The following is a 21,917-nucleotide window of genomic DNA, read 5'->3' on the forward strand; positions in this document are numbered from 1 at the left end:
CATTTACCTTGAGTCTGCCAGGCGTTTGAATCCTAGACAGGCTCGTTGGTCGTTGTTTTTTTTCTCGTTTCAATTTCGTGGTTTCATACCTGCCAGGTTCAAAGAATGTGAAGGCAGATGCTCTTTCCAGGAGTTTTGTGCCTGACTCTCCTGGAGACTCTGGGCCTACTGGTATCCTTAGGGATGGGGTAATATTGTCCGCCGTATCCCCAGACTTGCGACGTGCATTGCAGGAGTTTCAGGTGGATAAACCGGATCGTTGTCCACCAGAAAGACTGTTTGTTCCGGATGATTGGACCAGTAGAGTCATCTCCGAGGTCCATTCTTCTGTGTTGGCTGGTCATCCTGGAATATTTGGTACTAGAGACTTGGTGGCCAGGTCTTTTTGGTGGCCTTCCTTGTCTAGGGATGTGCGTACCTTTGTGCAGTCTTGTGAAGTGTGTGCTCGAGCTAAGCCTTGCTGTTCTCGGGCCAGTGGGTTGTTGTTATCCTTGCCCATCCCGAAGAGGCCTTGGACGCACATTTCCATGGATTTTATTTCTGATCTCCCGGTTTCACAGAAAATGTCCGTTATCTGGGTTGTGTGTGACCGCTTTTCTAAGATGGTTCATTTGGTGCCCTTGCCTAAGTTGCCTTCCTCCTCTGAGTTGGTCCCTTTATTTTTTCAGAACGTGGTTCGTTTGCATGGGATTCCGGAGAATATCGTTTCTGACAGGGGATCCCAGTTTGTGTCTAGATTTTGGCGGACGTTTTGTGCCAAGATGGGCATTGATTTGTCTTTCTCGTCTGCATTCCATCCTCAGACGAATGGCCAGACGGAGCGAACTAATCAGACCTTGGAAACTTATTTGAGGTGTTTTGTTTCTGCTGATCAAGATGACTGGGTTGCTTTTTTGCCACTGGCCGAATTTGCTCTTAATAATCGGGCTAGTTCTGCCACGTTGGTCTCTCCTTTTTTTTGTAATTCGGGGTTTCATCCTCGTTTTTCCTCTGGTCAGGTGGAGTCTTCGGATTGTCCTGGAGTGGACGTGGTGGTGGACAGGCTGCATCAGATTTGGAACCAGGTGGTGGACAATTTGAAGTTATCTCAGGAGAAGACTCAGCAGTTTGCTAATCGCCGTCGCCGCGTGGGTCCCCGACTTCTTGTTGGGGATTTGGTGTGGTTGTCTTCTCGTTTTGTCCCTATGAAGGTCTCTTCTCCTAAGTTCAAGCCTCGGTTCATCGGTCCTTATAGGATCTCGGAGATTCTTAACCCTGTATCTTTTCGTTTGGATCTCCCAGCATCGTTTGCTATTCATAATGTGTTCCATCGGTCGTTGTTGCGGAGGTATGAGGTGCCCGTTGTTCCTTCGGTTGAGCCTCCTGCCCCGGTGCTGGTGGAGGGAGAATTGGAGTATGTTGTTGAGAAGATCTTGGATTCTCGTGTTTCCAGACGCAAACTCCAGTATTTGGTTAAGTGGAAGGGTTATGTGTCATGATTCTCAATGGCGAGAGAACATAGCCCAGCATATATGAGAACTAGCTCTTGGAAGATGGAAACTATACTGACCATGAACTAAACCTGCCGCACAACTAGAAGTGGCCGGGTAGCATGCCTACGTTTTTTTATCCCTAGATGCCCAGCGCCAGCCGGAGAACTACCTAATCCTAGCAGAGGAAAAGACAGTCCTGGCTCACCTCTAGAGAAATTTTCCCAAAAGGCAGACAGAGGCCCCCACATATATTGGCGGTGATTTTAGATGAAATGACAAACGTAGTATGAAAATAGGTTTAGCAAAAATCGAGGTCCGCTTACTAGATAGCAAGAAGACAGAAAGGGCACTTTCATGGTCAGCAGAAAACCCTATCAAAACACCATCCAGAAATTACTTTAAGACTCTAGCATTAACTCATAACACCAGAGTGGCAATTTCCGCTCACAAGAGCTTTCCAGACACAGTAACGAAACAGCAGCTGTGAACAGGAACAAAATGCAAAAACACACAAGGACAAAAGTCCAACTTAGCTGGGAGTTGTCTAGTAGCAGGAACATGCACAGAAAGGCTTCTGATTACATTGTTGACCGGCATGAAACTGACAGAGGAGCAAGGTTATATAGCGACTCCCACATCCTGATAGGAGCAGGTGAACAGAGGGGATGATGCACACAAGTACAATTCCACAAGTGGCCACCGGGGGAGCCCAGAATCCAATTTCACAACAGTACCCCCCCCTCAAGGAGGGGGCACCGAACCCTCACCAGAACCACCAGGGCGATCAGGATGAGCCCTATGAAAGGCACGGACAAGATCGGAGGCATGAACATCAGAGGCAGTGACCCAAGAATTATCCTCCTGACCGTATCCCTTCCATTTGACCAGATACTGGAGTTTCCGTCTGGAAACACGAGAGTCCAAGATCTTTTCCACAACGTACTCCAACTCACCCTCAACCAACACCGGAGCAGGAGGCTCAACGGAAGGCACAGCCGGTACCTCATACCTGCGCAACAATGACCGATGAAAAACATTATGAATCGAAAAGGATGCAGGGAGGTCCAAACGGAAGGACACAGGGTTAAGAATCTCCAATATCTTGTACGGGCCGATGAACCGAGGCTTAAACTTAGGAGAAGAAACCCTCATAGGGACAAAACGAGAAGACAACCACACCAAGTCCCCAACACAAAGCCGAGGACCAACACGACGACGGCGGTTGGCAAAAAGCTGAGTCTTCTCCTGGGACAACTTCAAATTGTCCACCACCTGCCCCCAAATCTGATGCAACCTCTCCATCACAGCATCCACTCCAGGACAATCCGAAGATTCCACTTGACCGGAGGAAAATCGAGGATGAAACCCCGAATTACAGAAAAACGGGGACACCAAGGTGGCAGAGCTGGCCCGATTATTGAGGGCGAACTCCGCCAAAGGCAAAAAAGCAACCCAATCATCCTGATCCGCAGACACAAAACACCTCAAATATGTCTCCAAGGTCTGATTAGTCCGCTCGGTCTGGCCATTAGTCTGAGGATGGAAAGCAGACGAAAAAGACAAATCTATGCCCATCCTAGCACAGAATGCCCGCCAAAATCTAGACACGAATTGGGTCCCTCTGTCAGAAACGATATTCTCCGGAATACCATGCAAACGAACAACATTTTGAAAAAACAGAGGAACCAACTCGGAAGAAGAAGGCAACTTAGGCAAGGGAACCAGATGGACCATCTTAGAGAAACGGTCACACACCACCCAGATGACAGACATCTTATGAGAAACAGGCAGATCCGAAATAAAATCCATCGAGATGTGCGTCCAAGGCCTCTTCAGGATAGGCAAGGGTAACAACAATCCACTAGCCCGAGAACAACAAGGCTTGGCCCGAGCACAAACGTCACAAGACTGCACAAAGCCTCGCACATCTCGTGACAGGGAAGGCCACCAGAAGGACCTTGCCACCAAATCCCTGGTACCAAAGATTCCAGGATGACCTGCCAACGCAGAAGAATGAACCTCAGAGATGACTCTACTGGTCCAATCATCAGGAACAAACAGTCTACCAGGTGGGCAACGATCAGGTCTATCCGCCTGAAACTCCTGCAAGGCCCGCCGCAGGTCTGGAGAAACGGCAGACAATATCACTCCATCTTTAAGGATACCTGTGGGCTCAGAATTACCAGGGGAGTCAGGCTCAAAACTCCTAGAAAGGGCATCCGCCTTAACATTCTTAGAACCCGGTAGGTAAGACACCACAAAATTAAACCGAGAGAAAAACAACGACCAGCGCGCCTGTCTAGGATTCAGGCGCCTGGCAGACTCAAGGTAAATTAAATTTTTGTGGTCAGTCAATACCACCACCTGATGTCTGGCCCCCTCAAGCCAGTGACGCCACTCCTCAAAAGCCCACTTCATGGCCAAAAGCTCCCGATTCCCAATATCATAATTCCGCTCGGCGGGCGAAAATTTACGGGAAAAAAAAGCACAAGGTCTCATCACGGAGCAGTCGGAACTTCTCTGCGACAACACCGCCCCAGCTCCGATTTCAGAAGCGTCGACCTCAACCTGAAAAGGAAGAGCAACATCAGGCTGACGCAACACTGGGGCGGAAGAAAAGCGGCGCTTGAGCTCCTGAAAGGCCTCCACAGCATCAGGGGACCAATCAGCAACATCAGCACCCTTCTTAGTCAAATCAGTCAATGGTTTTACAACATCAGAAAAACCAGCAATAAATCGACGATAAAAGTTAGCAAAGCCCAAAAATTTCTGAAGACTCTTAAGAGAAGAGGGTTGCGTCCAATCACCAATAGCCTGAACCTTGACAGGATCCATCTCGATGGAAGAGGGGGAAAAAATGTATCCCAAGAAGGAAATCTTTTGAACCCCAAAAACACACTTAGAACCCTTCACACACAAGGAATTAGACCGCAAAACCTGAAAAACCCTCCTGACCTGCTGGACATGAGAGTCCCAGTCATCCGAAAAAATCAGAATATCATCCAGATACACAATCATAAATTTGTCCAAATAATCGCGGAAAATGTCATGCATAAAGGACTGGAAGACTGAAGGGGCATTTGAAAGGCCAAAAGGCATCACCAAATACTCAAAATGGCCCTCGGGCGTATTAAATGCGGTTTTCCACTCATCCCCCTGCTTGATTCGCACCAAATTATACGCCCCACGGAGATCAATCTTAGAGAACCACTTGGCCCCCTTTATACGAGCAAACAAATCAGTAAGCAGTGGTAACGGATATTGATATTTAACCGTGATTTTATTCAAAAGTCGATAATCAATACACGGCCTCAAAGAGCCGTCTTTCTTAGACACAAAGAAAAAACCGGCTCCTAAGGGAGATGACGAAGGACGAATATGTCCCTTTTCCAAGGACTCCTTTATATATTCTCGCATAGCCGCGTGTTCAGGCACAGACAGATTAAATAAATGACCCTTAGGGTATTTACTACCCGGGATCAAGTCTATGGCACAATCGCACTCCCGGTGCGGAGGTAGTGAACCAACCTTGGGTTCTTCAAAAACGTCACGAAAGTCAGACAAGAATTCAGGAATCTCAGAGGGAATAGATGATGAAATGGAAACCAAAGGTACGTCCCCATGAGTTCCTTTACATCCCCAGCTTAACACAGACATAGCTCTCCAGTCGAGGACTGGGTTATGAGATTGCAGCCATGGCAATCCCAGCACCAAAACATCATGTAGATTATACAGCACCAGAAAGCGAATAACCTCCTGGTGATCCGGATTAACACGCATAGTCACTTGTGTCCAGTATTGTGGTTTATTACTAGCCAATGGGGTGGAGTCAATCCCTTTCAGAGGTATCGGAGCCTCCAATGGCTCCAAATCATACCCACAGCGTTTGGCAAAGGACCAATCCATAAGACTCAAAGCAGCGCCAGAGTCGACATAGGCGTCCGCGGTAATAGATGACAAAGAACAAATCAGGGTCACAGATAGAATAAACTTAGACTGTAAAGTGCTAATTGAAACAGACTTGTCAGGCTTCTTAGTACGCTTAAAGCATGCTGATATAACATGAGTTGAATCACCACAATAGAAGCACAACCCATTTTTTCGTCTAAAATTCTGCCGCTCGCTTCTGGACAGAATTCTATCACATTGCATATTTTCTGGCGTTTTCCCAGTAGACACCGCCAAATGGTGCACAGGTTTGCGCTCCCGCAGACGCCTATCGATCTGAATAGCCATCGTCATGGACTCATTCAGACTCGCAGGCACAGGGAACCCCACCATAACATCCTTAATGGCATCAGAGAGACCTTCTCTGAAAATCGCCGCCAGGGCGCACTCATTCCACTGAGTAAGCACAGACCATTTGCGGAATTTTTGGCAGTATATTTCAGCTTCATCTTGCCCCTGAGACAAGGACATCAAGGCCTTTTCCGCCTGAAGCTCTAAATGAGGTTCCTCATAAAGCAACCCCAAGGCCAGAAAAAACGCATCCACATTGAGCAACGCAGGATCCCCTGGTGCCAATGCAAAAGCCCAGTCTTGAGGGTCGCCCCGGAGCAAGGAAATTACAATCCTGACCTGCTGTGCAGGGTCTCCGGCAGAGCGAGACTTCAGGGACAAAAACAATTTGCAATTATTTTTAAAATTTTGAAAGTGAGATCTATTCCCCGAGAAGAATTCAGGCAAAGGAATTCTAGGCTCAGACATAGGTGCATGAACAACAAAATCTTGCAAATTTTGTACCTTTGTGGCTAGATTATTCAAACCTGTAGCTACACTCTGAAGATCCATTTGAAACAGGTGAACACAGAGCCATTCAAGGATAAGAAGGAGAGAAAGAGAGGAAGGCTGCAGTATAGGCAGACTAGCAAGTGATTCAATTAAGAGCACACTCAGAACTAGAGGGAAAAAAAAAAAAAAATTATAGCAGACTTCTTTTTTCTCTCCTTTCTCAGCCAGTAATTTAACCCTTTTTTTTTTTGGTCCGGTCAAACTGTCATGATTCTCAATGGCGAGAGAACATAGCCCAGCATATATGAGAACTAGCTCTTGGAAGATGGAAACTATACTGACCATGAACTAAACCTGCCGCACAACTAGAAGTGGCCGGGTAGCATGCCTACGTTTTTTTATCCCTAGATGCCCAGCGCCAGCCGGAGAACTACCTAATCCTAGCAGAGGAAAAGACAGTCCTGGCTCACCTCTAGAGAAATTTTCCCAAAAGGCAGACAGAGGCCCCCACATATATTGGCGGTGATTTTAGATGAAATGACAAACGTAGTATGAAAATAGGTTTAGCAAAAATCGAGGTCCGCTTACTAGATAGCAAGAAGACAGAAAGGGCACTTTCATGGTCAGCAGAAAACCCTATCAAAACACCATCCAGAAATTACTTTAAGACTCTAGCATTAACTCATAACACCAGAGTGGCAATTTCCGCTCACAAGAGCTTTCCAGACACAGTAACGAAACAGCAGCTGTGAACAGGAACAAAATGCAAAAACACACAAGGACAAAAGTCCAACTTAGCTGGGAGTTGTCTAGTAGCAGGAACATGCACAGAAAGGCTTCTGATTACATTGTTGACCGGCATGAAACTGACAGAGGAGCAAGGTTATATAGCGACTCCCACATCCTGATAGGAGCAGGTGAACAGAGGGGATGATGCACACAAGTACAATTCCACAAGTGGCCACCGGGGGAGCCCAGAATCCAATTTCACAACAGTTATGGTCAGGAGGATAATTCCTGGGTGGTCGCCTCCGATGTTCATGCGACTGATTTGGTCCGCGCCTTCCATAGAGCTCACCCTGATCGCCCTGGGGGTTCTCGTGAGGGTTCGGTGACCCCTCCTCAAGGGGGGGTACTGTTGTGGATTCTGTTTGTGGGCTCCCTCTGGTGGTTACTGCTGGTACTGGGTGACTTTGGTGGGTTGCGGCCTTTGGTTTCCACCTGTCCATCAGAGGCTGGGTGTTTCCTATTTTACCTGGCCTTTCTGTCATTCCATTGCCAGCTATCAATGTATTCAGATGTGCTCTGTTTGGTTCCTGCCTACCTGCTCCCAGATCTTTCAGGATAAGCTAAGTGCTGATTTTCAGTTGTTGGTTTTTTTGTCCAGCTTGCTTATTATGTCTCTATGCTAGCTGGTAGCTCTAGTGGACTGAGGTTCTCCCCATGTGCCATGAGTTGGCACATGGGTTCTTGTAATCTCAGGATGGTTTTTTGATTAGGGTTTTTTGCTGACCGCTCAGACCCCTTTTTGTATCGTTCTGCTTTCTAGTTTACAGCGGGCCTCAATTTGCTGAACCTATATATATCATCTCTATGTGTGTGCCTTCCTCTCATTTCACCGTCAATACATGTGGGGTGCAACTATACCTTTTGGGGTTCATTCCTCTGGAGGCAAGTGAGGTCTTTATTTTCTCTGCAGTACTAGTTAGCTCTTAGGCTGGTGCGTGGCATCTAGAACCAACGTAGGCACGCTCCCTGGCTATCTCTAGTTGCGTTTGTCAGGCGTAGGGCAGCGGTCAGCCCAGGTTCCATCACCCTAGAGCTCGTCCGATATTTTGTATTACTTTGCTTGTCCCTTGCTATCCCTAGCCATTGGGATTCATGACAGGGCGGTCCTGTTACTGTGTAGAGTGATACTATGTAGCCTTTTTTTCTTCATGTGGTGTAATGTAGAAGTTAGGAAAAATTAAGTAATGTGTTCTGCAATCGGAGCTCGAGATAACTGTGTTATTTCCTGCAGAAACAAGTCCTGGCTGGAAGAAGTGACGGCGGTCTGTGCTGGATGAAAGTTGAAAGATGAAGGACTTCACCTAGAGACATCACTGGTGAGTCAGTGTGTTACCTATACACTGACACTATACACTGTATACTATATACAGAGATCCTGTGTATAATGTCACCACTCACCAGTGATCACTGTATTACCTATACATTATATACAGAGCTCCTTAGTATAATATCACCAGTGATCACAATATTACCTGTACACAGACACTGCTAAGATACTAAGTACAGATCTCCTGTGTATAATGGCACTTATGGTGATAGTATTGTGTTTTTTTTATTACTGATCAGTATTGTAGTATTCAGTCACTATGTGTTGGTAATATGTGGTATGGACATGGTGTTGCGGTATTTGTCCCTTGTATGTGCTATTTGGTCACTTTGTGGTGGTAATATGTGGTCTGGTCATGGTGCGGTGGTATTTGTCCCTTGTATGTGATATTATTGGGTCACTGGTGGTAATATGTGGTCTGGACATGGTGAGATGGTATTTGTCCCTTGTATGTGCTATTTGGTCACTATGTGGTAGTAATATGGTGTCTGGTCATGGTGTTGTGGTATTTGTTCCTTGTATGTGATATTATTGGTCATTTTAAAAATTGAAAAATAAATAAAAATATACCTAAATTGTATTGCATATTTTAACAAATATTTAATAGGCTACAGCAGAGTAGGGCCTGGCCAAAAGTGTCTACCGTGTTATGGTGGCGGCTTAAAAAATCTTTTGGCCAAAACAGAAGCTGCTGGTTATATGTGTGATCTGGTGATGGGAACTGTTAATGTGTGATAGGTGAGAAGTGGAGTTTTTCCAAGAGAGACCAGTGGGACTGTGGACAGTTCGAGGGGTGGAGCATGGAGGCAGGGCTGGGGTGAAGCCTGGGCGGAGTCTCAAGGGGGCCTCGAAAAATTTGCCAGTATGGGGCCCCAAAATTTCTAGTGGCAGCCCTGAGTGGTTGGCTCATGGTTCTGTGCATTCTAGACTTCTGTAAACTTCAATGGTGAGCTGGCATCATCCTTTTTGTTTTCTATAACAATTTTAACTCCTATAGTTGCTGGATGATTCTGAAGCAACATGGAAACTTCTATTTGTCACACCAGCTTCTGACTTATCATCTAATGCAGCAGGAATTGAGATTTATAGGACTAAACATTGAGAGAGTCTAGTTTTACATTTAAAATTCTGTAAAAAATAGTGGACATAGTCCTAATGGCACTATTGCAGGGTGAATATGGATGTCGCATGGCTGAATGGTAAATTTACTTACCGTTTTTTTCGGATTATAAGACACTCTGGATTATAAGATGCACTTTTTGAGGAGAAAAATAGAAAAAAACTTTTGTCAGTGCTGAGATCTCATCTCCCGAGATCTTGGTACCGACATCTCCATCTGAGCATGCGCCGCCCCCCCAGCGGCCATTTTCATGGAGTCCACCACACAGGAAAACCATGGAACTGCGGGGACTCTGGCCTTTCACAAAATGTTGTCAGAGCCCCCCCGCAGCACCGCCGTACACAGCGCAGCAGCAGCATCACCGGACACAGAGCAGCAGCAGCAGCAGCACCGGACACAGCATAGCAGCAGCATCGGACACCCGCAGCGGCGCACCGATAAGGTATATCCACATTATAAGACACACCCCCATTTTCCCCCTAAACTTTGGGGAAAAAAGTGTGATTTATAATCCGAAAAATACGGTATTTGTCTACATAGTCCTTTAAAGGGAATCTGTAAGAACAATCCACCATTCTCCAACTATTTATATGGTGATTTTGCTCTCTGAAAGATAATATCATCCATACCTTTACTGATGTAATCTGTTGTTCCTTAAAGGGAATATTGCCTTGCCCAGGCGTGTACTCCAGAGGACAGAGAATGAACTACAATCCAATATTGTGGCCAGCATGCAGCCAGCGGGTAAGGAAAGGGTGAATCAAACACCCGAAAACCCCACCCATATGACCTAAAACTGGTCCCGCCAAATTCAGGTGACAGGTTCCCTTTAACTGAAAAATCACTGTTTTTATAAATATGCAAATTAGGCTTAACTGCTATGTTTAAGATCGAAAGCACTCTTCCAGCCTCTGCCTCCACTACTCTATTCTATGCTCACTCCCACCTTATTCTGCTTGACTGGCAGCTCACAAACTGTTTAGTCAAGCCAAAGAGCCGTCAGTCAATCCGTGTCACCTGGAGCTAGTCATAGAATAAAGCCAAGGCTGTAGAGGCTTTGGAAGTGCTCTGATAACACCCAGAGCACTTAAGCCTCACTTGTATATTGAATTAAAACAGAGATTTTCAGTCAGGCAGTAATATATTGACACTATCTTTCAGACAGCAACATAACCATATAAACTGCATTACCATCTTTAGGCTATATGTGCACGTTGAGTATTTGCCTGCAGAATTTTCTCCAAGGTTTCTGCACCTCTAGGGAGCAAAAATGCTGTGGCAAAAACGTGCTTTTTGCCATGATTTTTTGTGTGTTTTTTGCCACGATTTTGTATGCATTTTTGTACAGCAATGAAAGCTTTTTTTGAGCTAAATAAAGATATACAGTGGGTACGGAAAGTATTCACACCCCTTTAAATTTTTCACTCTTTGTTTCATTGCAGCCATTTGGTAAATTCAAAAAAGTTCATTTTTTTTCTCATTAATGTACACTCTGCACCCCATCTTGACGGAAAAAAAAACAGAAATGTAGAAATGTTTGCATAGTTATTAAAAAAGAAATACTTTCTGTACCCACTGTGTATAAAGAAAAAAGTTTTGCAACGTAATTTCTTGTTCAACACCATCTTTTTCATTCTGATGCAGTAGTATCAGAGTAATGGGATTAGGGCTTGGTGTCAGCAGCTATCATTGACACCTAGCCCTAGGCTTAGTAATGGAAAAATATGTCAGCACAACACCCTCATTACTAAGCCAAAAAGTAAACACAAACATAAACACAAACATACACAAACACACATATTGTCACCAGCCTATGTAGGAGCATTAACAGAATGAACCTACATAGCCTGTAACCAAACAGCAACTCTTAATTTTAAAGCAAGAAAAATGGAAAAACAATTGTGTGGGCCCCACGTAATTTTAATAACCGGCAGAGGGAAAGCCGACAGCTGAGGGCTGATGGTAATATTCTGGGAAGGAGCCAATAGCTATAAAGTTTCCCAGGCTATTAATATCAGCTCACAGCTATTTGTTTAGCCTTTACTGGCTGGTTTACAGGGGGACCCCTGAAAAACATTGACATAGGTTCCCCCTATAAAATCTAACCAGCAAAGTCAATGCAGACAGCTTCGGGCTGATATTAATAGCCTAGGTAGGGGCCATGGATATTGGCATGTTGCACTGTATTTTAACCCCTTTCTGACTTTGGACGGGATAGTACGTCCGAGGTCAGAACCACCGCTTTGATGCGGGCTCCGGCGGTGAGCCCGCATCAAAGCCGGGACATGTCAGCTGTTTTGAACAGCTGACATGTGCCCACAATAGCGGCGGGTGAAATCGCAATTCACCCGCCACTATTAACTAGTTAAATGCCGCTGTCAAATGCTTAAAGCGGCATTTAACCCGTGCTTCTGGAGCGCATCACTGACCCCGTCACATGATCGGGGGTCAGCGATGCTTCTGTATAGTAACCATAGAGGTCCTTAAGACCTCTATGGTTACTGATCCCCGGTAGCTGTGAGCACCACCCTGTGGTCGGCGCTCATAGCACACCTACATTTCTGCTGCATAGCAGCGATATGATGATCGCTACTATGTAGCAGAGGCGATCGAGTTGTGCCAGCTTCTAGCCTCCTATGGAGGATATTGAAGCATGGCAAAAGTAAAAAAAAAAAAGTAAAAAAAATGTGTAAAAAAATAAAATAAATATAAAAGTTTAAATCACCCCCCTTTTGCCCCAATCAAAATAAATCAATTAAAAAAATTCAAACCTACACATATTTGGTATCGCCGCTTTCAGAATCGCCCGATCTATCAAAAAAAAGCATTAACCTGATCGCTAAACAGTGTAGCGAGAAAAAAATTCGAAAAGCCCAAATTAAGTTTTTTTGGTCGCCGCGACATTGCATTAAAATGCAATAACGGGCGATTAAAAGAATGTATCTGCACCGAAATGGTATCATTACGCCAGCTCGGCACGCAAAAAATAAGCCCTCAACCGACCCCAGATAATGAAAAATGGAGACGCTATGGGTATCGTAAAATGGCACAATTTTTTTTTATAGCAAAGTTTGGAATTTTTTTTCACCACTTAGACAAAAAATATCCTAGTCATGTTAGGTGTCTATGAACTCGTAAAGACCTTGAGAATCATAATGGCAGTTTTAGCATTTAGTGAACCTAGCAAAAAAGCCAAACAAAAAACAAGTGTGGGACTGCACTTTTTTTTGCAATTTCACCGCACTTGGAATTTTTTTCCCATTTTCTAGTACACGACATGCTAAAACCAATGATGTCGTACAAAAGTACAACTTGTTTTGCAAGAAATAAGCCCTCACATGGCCATATTGACGGAAAAATAAAAAAGTTATGGCTCTGGGAAGGAGGGGAGTAAAAACGAACACGTTAAAATGGAAAATCCCAATGTCATGAAGGGGTTAATATGTACAAAATAAAATAAAAGTTTTAAATACATTCTACTGCCCATAGATGCTGGATTAATACACCTTTTTTGCAATTCTGGTGCTTAGCCTCGCTCTTCCCACTTGCCCTATAGCGGTGGCAAGGGGGTTCATATCTGTGGGGCTCATGTCACTTTTGTATTGTCTATTGTATAGGTGACATCAAGCCCACAGATTAGTAATGGAGAGGCGTCTATAAGACACCTATCCATTATTAACCCCTTAGTGATATTGTATAAAAAACACACACCCACAAAAAAGGAATTTACTTGAAATAATGACATACTCCTTTATTAAATCTTAATTAAACGATACTCACCGAGCGCCTAATCAACTGATGCCAACGTCTCCTGCAACAAAAATAAAATAATAAACCACATTATTCCTCACCTGTCCACAGAGAAGATAATTCATAATGTTCCACAACAACCTGATGACTTTGAGATCAGTCACTGCTCTTAAAGACAGCTGTCTATACACTGACAGGAGGTAATCGCTCCCGCAGTGAACACTGACCTGCTGTGAGAGAGTTCACCGGAGTTCATCAGCTGATCAGTTCCGGTGATCTCCCTTACGGCACCACTCCTGCATGAGGAAGTTTTCATGCAGCGGTGCCGTAAGTGAGAGCAGCAGAGCTGATCAGCTGATGAACTCTGGTGAACTCTCTCACAGCAGCTCAGTGATACTGCGGGAGCGATTACCTCCTGTCAGTGTATTGCCGGCGGCCAGGTATTGCAGTCACATCTCCCGATGTGACTGTTCTACACGTGAGATTGCTGTAGGACACTCGGGATTACGTGGACTACGGTGGACAGGCAAGTATATGGTCTTTTATTATTTTAAATTTTTTCTCGGAGATGAGGGCATTGGGGATTTACTGTTAGGTGAGTATAATGGGTTTATTATTTTTATTTGAATATGTATGTAATTATTTTACATGTTGTGTTTTTTTTTAAGTGTGAGCACAGGCGCCGGCTGATGAGACTACTTCTCCCATCAGCGGCTCCTGCCATCACTGTTATCAGTGACAGCAGACATAGACTGATGGGAGGAGTAGTCTTATCAGCCCACGCCTGCTGACCTGCGGTAAGCATTTTACCATGGGTCACTGCTGCGGGTCACAGTCACAGCTGCGGGGTAACGCTGATATCTGACAGCATGACCACACAGTGCTCCGACCGATGTTTTATCGGCAGTAGCGCTCCAGTGTTTCCAACATTGTCACACAGATGACAGCGTGAGAGGAAAAGTATAAGGCTGGCCTCACACTCAGCGTATGTAAATACGGTCCGTTTTTTACAGCCGTAATACGCAGAAAAGTCCCCAAAATAGAGATCCGTATGTCATCCGTAGGCAGGGTGTGTCAGCGTATTTTGCACATGGCATCCTCCGTATGTAATCCGTATGGCATCCGTACTGCGATATTTTCTCGCAGACTTGCAAAACCGACATCTATGGATTTATGTGCTCAAATGTTCGGTAAAACATATATACAGTAAATATATATATATATATATATATATGTCATTGAGACACATATATATATATATTCTGTATTTATATTTAATTCAGCGCGATATATGTGAAACGCCGGTAATTCAATTGCCGGCTTTTCATTTCTCCTTCCCAAACCCGACATGATATGAGACATGGTTTACATACAGTAAACCATCTCATATCCCTTTTTTTTTTGCATATTCCACACTACTAATGTTAGTAGTGTGTATGTGCAAAATTTGGGCACTGTAGCTTGTAAAATAAAGGGTTAAATGGTCACTGGCTTTACCACTCTGGCGGAGAAAATTGCGCGGGAGCCCACGCCAATTTTTTCCGCCATTTAACCCTTTATTTTAGCAGCTACAGCGCCAAAATTTTGCACATACACACAACTAACATTAGTAGTGTGGAATATGCAAAAAAAAAGGGATAGGAGAGGGTTTACTGTATGTAAACCAAGTCTCATATCATGTCGGGTTTGGGAAGGAGAAATGAAAAGCCGGCAATTGAATTACCGGCTTTTCTCTAACACCGGTGCGTATTTCTCACAGGTCACACTGCAGGTCCGTGTGGAATCCGTATTTTTCTCGCCCCCATAGACTTTCATTGGCGATTTTTTTGCGCAATACGGTGACAAACGCAGCATGCTGCGATTTTGTACGGCCGTACAAGACCGTATAATACGGATCAGTAAAATACGGCTGATAGGAGCTGGGACATAGAGAATCATTGGGCCGTGTGTTATGCGTATTTTACGGACGTAGTTTATGCGCTCATACGTCCGTAAAACTTGCTAGTGTGAGGCCGGCTTAATACAAACACGTCACCTGCATTTATCACCCACTCCTGATTTTGGCTTACAAATACTGAGGTAAAAAACTCACCAAATACTCAACATGTGCATGTGGCCTTAGGGACATACTCCAAAAGACTTGCAACAGTAATTGCAGTGAAAAGTGGTCTGACAAAGTATTGTCTCAGGTGGGCTGAATATAAATGCATGTCTCAATTTTCAGATTTATATTTTTTAAATATTTAAAAAAGCATGTATGAATTCCTTTACCCTTCACAAATATTTGCCACTATGTTTTGATATATCACATAAAATCCAGATATATAGTCAAATAATTGATGATAAGCTCACAATAGGAACATTTGCAGCTGACAGTCCCTTAGAGGGAATAAAAAATATAGTTTAGAAATAAAAAAGTATAAAAATATAAAGGTATAAATCACTTCCCTTTTCCAGTTTTAAAATAAAGAAATTAAATAATAACCAAATCAATGCCAAATCGCCACATCCATAAACGTCCAGCCTACCAAAATATACAATTATTTAAAACACAAGTTAAATAAAAATGCAAGATTTGCGTTTTTCAATCACCATAGTTTCATCCAAAAATTAAATAAAAAAATCAATATGTTGTGTACCCCAATAAAAACATCAGTTCAGCATTAGTGTTGAGCATTCCGATACCGCAAGTATCGGGTATCGGCCGATACTTGCGGGTATCGGAATTCCGATACCGAGATCCGATACTTTTGTGGTATCGGGTATCGGTATCGAAACAACATTAATGTGTAAAATAAAGAATTAAAATAAAAAATATTGCTATACTCACCTCTGCGACGCAGCCTGGACCTCACCGAGGGAACCGGCAGCGTTCTTTGCTTAAAATGCGCGCGTTTACTTCCTTCCGTGACGTCACGGCTTGTGATTGGTTGCGTCGCCCATGTGACCGCGACGCGACCAATCACAAGCCGGAACATAATTTTAAAATCCTGAATGCCTAGAATTAGGCATTGAGGACCTGAAAATTACGTCATGGCTTGCTGTGATTGGTCGCATCGCGGCCACATGGGCGGCACGCGACCAATCACAAGCCGTGACGTCACGGAAGGAAGTAAACGCGCGCATTTTAAGCAAAGAAGGCTCCCGGTTCCCTCGGTGAGGTCCAGGCTGCGTCGGAGAGGTGAGTATAGCAATATTTTTTATTTTAATTCTTTATTTTACACATTAATATGGATCCCAGGGCCTGAAGGAAAGTTTCCTCTCCTTCAGACCCTGGGAACCATCAGGGATACCGTCCGATACTTGAGTCCCATTGACTTGTATTGGTATCGGGTATCGGTATCGGATTAGATCCGATACTTTGCCGGTATCGGCCGATACTTTCCGATACCGATACTTTCAAGTATCGGACGGTATCGCTCAACACTATTCAGCATGCAAAATTTTAATTCTCAAAAAGCTCAATTGACAGAAAAATTAAAATAAATTAAGGAACTCAGAAAAGAGAGACACAAACACAATTTATTTTTTTTTTTACAAATTTCACTTTTTTCATTACTAAACTATAAAAAAAATGTACAGGTTTGTGAACACTGTCATCTTAATGACATGGAGAATCATGCTACCAGATAATTTTTACAGTACAATGATGAATGCTGTTAACAAAGCTTGAAAAACAATAGCGGAATTGTATTTTTTTATACAATGTCACTCCATTTGGAATTTTTTTCCTGGTTTTCAGTACATGGTGTGGAAAATGAATAGAATCAGTCAAAACTACTACTCATACCGCAGAAAACAAGCCCTCATACAGCTATATCAATGGAAAAATAAAAGTTATGGCTGTTAAAAGAAAGGGAGGAAAAGTGAAAACTGAAAGTTGGACAGTCCTGAAGGGGTTGAAAAATGAATGAACTACTTCACTAGTGCAGAAACAAAACTAAATACTTATGCAATGCTGTGCGTTGCAATAGAAAAAAAAATCTAGTAACTGAATGTAACAAATGATCTAATAATTTAATATTCTTTATGATATGCATTTTATTTATTGCAGTTGCATCTGCTTGTTATTATAAATCATATTTCTGGTTCAATAGCCATAATTTCAGTTTATGAAACTCATTTTAACCTTAAAATGTGGATTGTCCGCATGAATTACGCACTTAAACAATCATATCTTAATGAGTACATATGTTTGGTATTTGAACTCTTAATTAGTTGTCTGCTGTCATGGAATCAGTTGTGTAAGTGTTATTTGCTGGAGGGTTACAGGTAATCAATTCCCCTCATTAAGTCAATAAGGTTATTATTCCCAGTTGGAGCCTTTATATTGGAGGATGCTGCTCTTACCTGAAATAAAAATATTTCACCAATTCTCTCTGGGAAGCAGCACTTGGATAAAACCTGCACATGTAATTCTTGCTGTCAATAGAATTATAACATTGTACAAACAATGAAAACAAAATGTAAAAAAAAATAAGGAGAAGAGTGTGGACATAATCCAAATGGAGAACTGTTCTTGCATACAGCAAGGGGTCTTACCAAGACGGCCCAAGGTCAAGATATGACCCTTTAAACCACTGTCAAAGTAAAATAACATTGATGTGATCAGCTAGGAGGTTTATTGATTTCATTTGAGGTTGAGCAAACTCAGAGAGCATATAAATATAAGTGTGAATTAGTTATCCACACAAACTGTACACACATGGGTAGCTTCAATGGTTTGTATATGGTTAAAAAAAACGTAACTGCTTTTTTACAAAAACAGTGTCACCATTTTGTTTGGTATTCCTGCCCAGTCCCATTCTTTTCAATGCAGCTGAATTATGATGCCACACAACTCATGCAGGACTTTCACAGTTAAAGCAGCCATGTTCTTTTTTTGTAAAACTGTAACTCTTAACCCTTTCACCACAAAGTCTATTTTCACCTTCTTGGCCGGGCCAATTTTTTAAATTCTGACCACTGTCACTTTATCAGTACTGATGGGCGAACTCAAACAGTAAAGTTCAGCGTCTGTACTAAACACCTACTGGTCGGTACGGACACCAAATAGTGACTTCACCAATAAGTCTGTGTTACTGCTCGGGCTCAGCCCCCTGAACACAGGGTGTTTGTTGTGCTGTGATGTGCATGACAGCACGGCAAACACTGCTTCTGATCGACGGTAAAATCATCCCTGCTGGTCAGACCGCCTTGACTGTGATAGGAGATTTAAAGTTTACCTCTGGTCACTAGCGCAGGCTGATGGGACTACTGCTCTCATCAGCCTACTCCTGCTGCTGCTAATAACAGTGAGAGCAGGAGGCAGCTGATGAAAGTATTCAACAGCTGTGCTGTAAATAAATAATTTTTTTAAAAAAAGACATGGATTCCCCTGTATTTTTGATAACCATTAGATGCACAATTTTAATCTTTGCTTCATGTACCTTGGAAAATAAAATGCACTATTTTGGACTTCATCTATGAGCTGGATTTTTCTTTCTTCTTTTCTCATGCTTTGCCCAGCTCTTCCCACTTGCCCTGTAGTGGTGTCAAGCGGGGTTCATATTTGTGAAGTTGATGTCACCTTTGTATTGCCGGGGGACATCAAGCCCATGGGTTAATCATGGAGAAGCGTCTATAAATCGGCAAAAATTGCAAAATCGGCAATCGTAATCAGATCCGAACATTGAAATATTCGCTCAGCTCTAGTCCTGAGTAGCTAGCTATATGATTGTAACGCGGAGTGGGGTGGTAGCCATTGGTGAGGTACTTGTCTTTCTTGCCTCCGCATGCTATATGAAGATTGGTGTCCTAGCTGGGTGTGTGGACTTGTGGAACTTGTGCTATGGGAGCACTACTCTCTTGCAGGCTACATGATTCCGGTGACTTGAACTGGCTAGGACCAGGTGTTGTAAAGTTCAATGAGGGAGGCCAACAATCAACAGTAACCAGTCTTTTACTAAACAGCAACTTGGTGGGAACTATGTACAGTAGATAACATTTCCTTTAACACATTGAGCATTTTCAACATCTTCACATACAGTTTTCCTGTTCTTCTCAGAATGACTCAGTTTTACATCATTCAGTCCTATATTTTCACCACTAGCCAGCACAGTACTAGGGTCTATTAAGTGAGAGTACTGTTCTCAACCCGCGGTTCCACGTCCTCTTCTCTCTTAAAGGAACTAGTTTGCCAATATGGCCAGTACTGATTTTCTTTGCATCTCACACTTTGCAACTCCCGCCCAGGGCACTCTCTTTGTCTCACGTTCTCTGACCAGTCCTGTCCCTTTACCTCTCTGAGTTATAAATTTGGGGCCATTTTCTATGCATCCTGTCTCAGGACCCATCTCCAGTGCATTATTATTATTATTTATTTTATAGCGCCATTCATTCCATGGTGCTGTACATGAGAAGGGGAAACATACAATACATAAATAGAAATTACAATGGACAAATTACTAGTGACAGACAGGCACAGAGGGAAGAGGACCCTACCCTTGCTACATGATAATGGAGTAGGAAACATTAGGTTCAGGGGGGTCTCAGCAGCTCTGGTGATGGTGAGGCGGCATCTCTGGTAGTGGTAAGTGGGCAGTTTGGAGGTGAACGGGAGCAGTGATATAGGTTGATAGTTACATGTCTTCTTAAGGATATGTGTAATTGTGGCATATATAAAAGTAGAAGGGAAGGTGCCAGAAGCTAATGATAAGTTGAATAATTGGGTTAGGGCTGGGATAAGTGTGATGCTGAGGTTTGGGAGGACATGGGATGAGATAGGGTCAAATGTGCAGGTTGTGAGGTGTGATTTGAAGAGGAGAGGAGTAAGCTATCCTTAAATGATAGTGGGGAGGAAGGTTTGTAGGGGAAGTCAATGGTCTGTGTGATACATAAGGCTTGTGGTGGTTGAGTAGTAAAGACTTCCCTGATTTGGTCAATCTTGTTGACGTGTACTGCAAATTCTTCGGCAGAGATGAGGGAGGTCAAATTTGGGCAGTGGAGTGCGGAGGAGGGAGTTAAAAGTGTTAAATAGATGGTGGTTGTGAGATAAAGAGGATATGAGTGTTGTGAAGTAGGCCTGTTTAGCAGAGGTGGGGGCTGACTTGAATATGAAACTTGCTTGTTTGAATATGGTGAAGTCTTCCTGTGAATGTGTTTTCCAGTTCCTCTCTGCAACCCTGGACACTTGCCGAAGCTGTTTAGTGAGGTTGGTGCACCAGGATGCAGGTTGCTGTGCAAGAGAGGAGTGACTGAGTCAATAGCTGATGTGTTTGTAGTATTGTAGAAAACAGTAGTGCTGTCTGCATCGTGGATGGAAGATATGGAGGACAGAGGTAGAATAGTGTTGGAGAGTGTGTGCATCACTCTAGCCTTCAGTCATTCTCTCTTTCCCTCTCTCTCTTTTTACTCTGGATCATACCATCCACTGCCTCAGTCTGCACTGATGTCAGGGACACCCACGTTATGCCGCCATGCTCACTAATCAGACCATAAATCCGCTTTTGCAGCACGCTGGGCTCTATCTAACTTACTGACAGGAAATTGTCTCTGTCTCTTCACCTTATCTCCTCCCACTCTGGGCTAGTCCCAAATATTAACCCTAATTCTTCATACTGTCAGGCAGAAAATAACACTATCACCAATAACGCATGTCACAATGCACATTACACATTAGAATTCCTTGCGACAATACATGTGTCTTCAAGGAGGAACAAAGGCAGTATGTCCATCTCCTTCCACGATACTATATTGTTTGACCATAGCCTCTATCTACAAGAATAAGTGCACAGCATTGGACCTAGCATAATTATTACTGCTAGTTTTATTTACTGCCAAAATCCAAGAACAATCTCTCACCCTCCTATATAAACCTCAACCCTGCTCACAGGCATCGCTCCTATTAATGTTTAATTGGCAGAAGTTGGACACAACGACTGAATGATGTCACTTTTCTCTAGATAATGTCAGAATTAGAATATTATTCTTCTATAACTATTCTGTCCCGGACAGTCCTAGAAACAACTTGTGCCTATACACACTGCCTCTTTAGTATTGCGCCTGACATCTTCTGAAAGAGGGGGCTGTCAGTGACGGACAGCTCTAGCCCCCCCTATGGAAGGAAATCAATAATTCTGACCTTTAGTTGGCTGCTGAGGTCTGATTCACAGCGCTGAGCTCTCTCCTGCAGCACAGAACCACACGCCTAATTCATTGAATCAGCCTGACAGGCAGCTGAGGGAGAGACCCACAAAATGTTCAGCCTGGCTGTCTTTCTCTAACTTGCTCTCTGATGATCTTTTTTTTATCTCTACTTTATTCCATGTCTCTCTTTATTTTTTTCATCGCTCTCTTTCTGGTAAATTCCATCTCTTGTTATCTCCCGAGCCCTCTCCATTGTCTTGTGTGTAGTTCTCACACAATACATCCTGTGCCCTTTGCCTATAGCTTCTCCCTATCTATCCTCAGCATGTCAGTATGACCATACCTCATCCCTCCTCACCCACACTCCGCCAGACCCTCTGGGACCTGCCGATACAATATTTCCATGACAACTACAATCCAGGGAAGTAACGCACATTGTTTAAAATAATCAGAATACATTTGTGTAAAAACGTTGTGGTTTTAACATTCATTCTTTTAATTTCATAGTCGTTTGGTAATTTATAGCACTTTATTTACTAAGGCAAAAAGCGAAAAAATATGTTTTATTTTCTACCACAGCTATCACAGCTATTCTATATCG

Source organism: Ranitomeya variabilis, chromosome 3, assembly GCF_051348905.1.
Source record: "Ranitomeya variabilis isolate aRanVar5 chromosome 3, aRanVar5.hap1, whole genome shotgun sequence".
In the NCBI taxonomy this organism is placed as follows: domain Eukaryota; kingdom Metazoa; phylum Chordata; class Amphibia; order Anura; family Dendrobatidae; genus Ranitomeya; species Ranitomeya variabilis.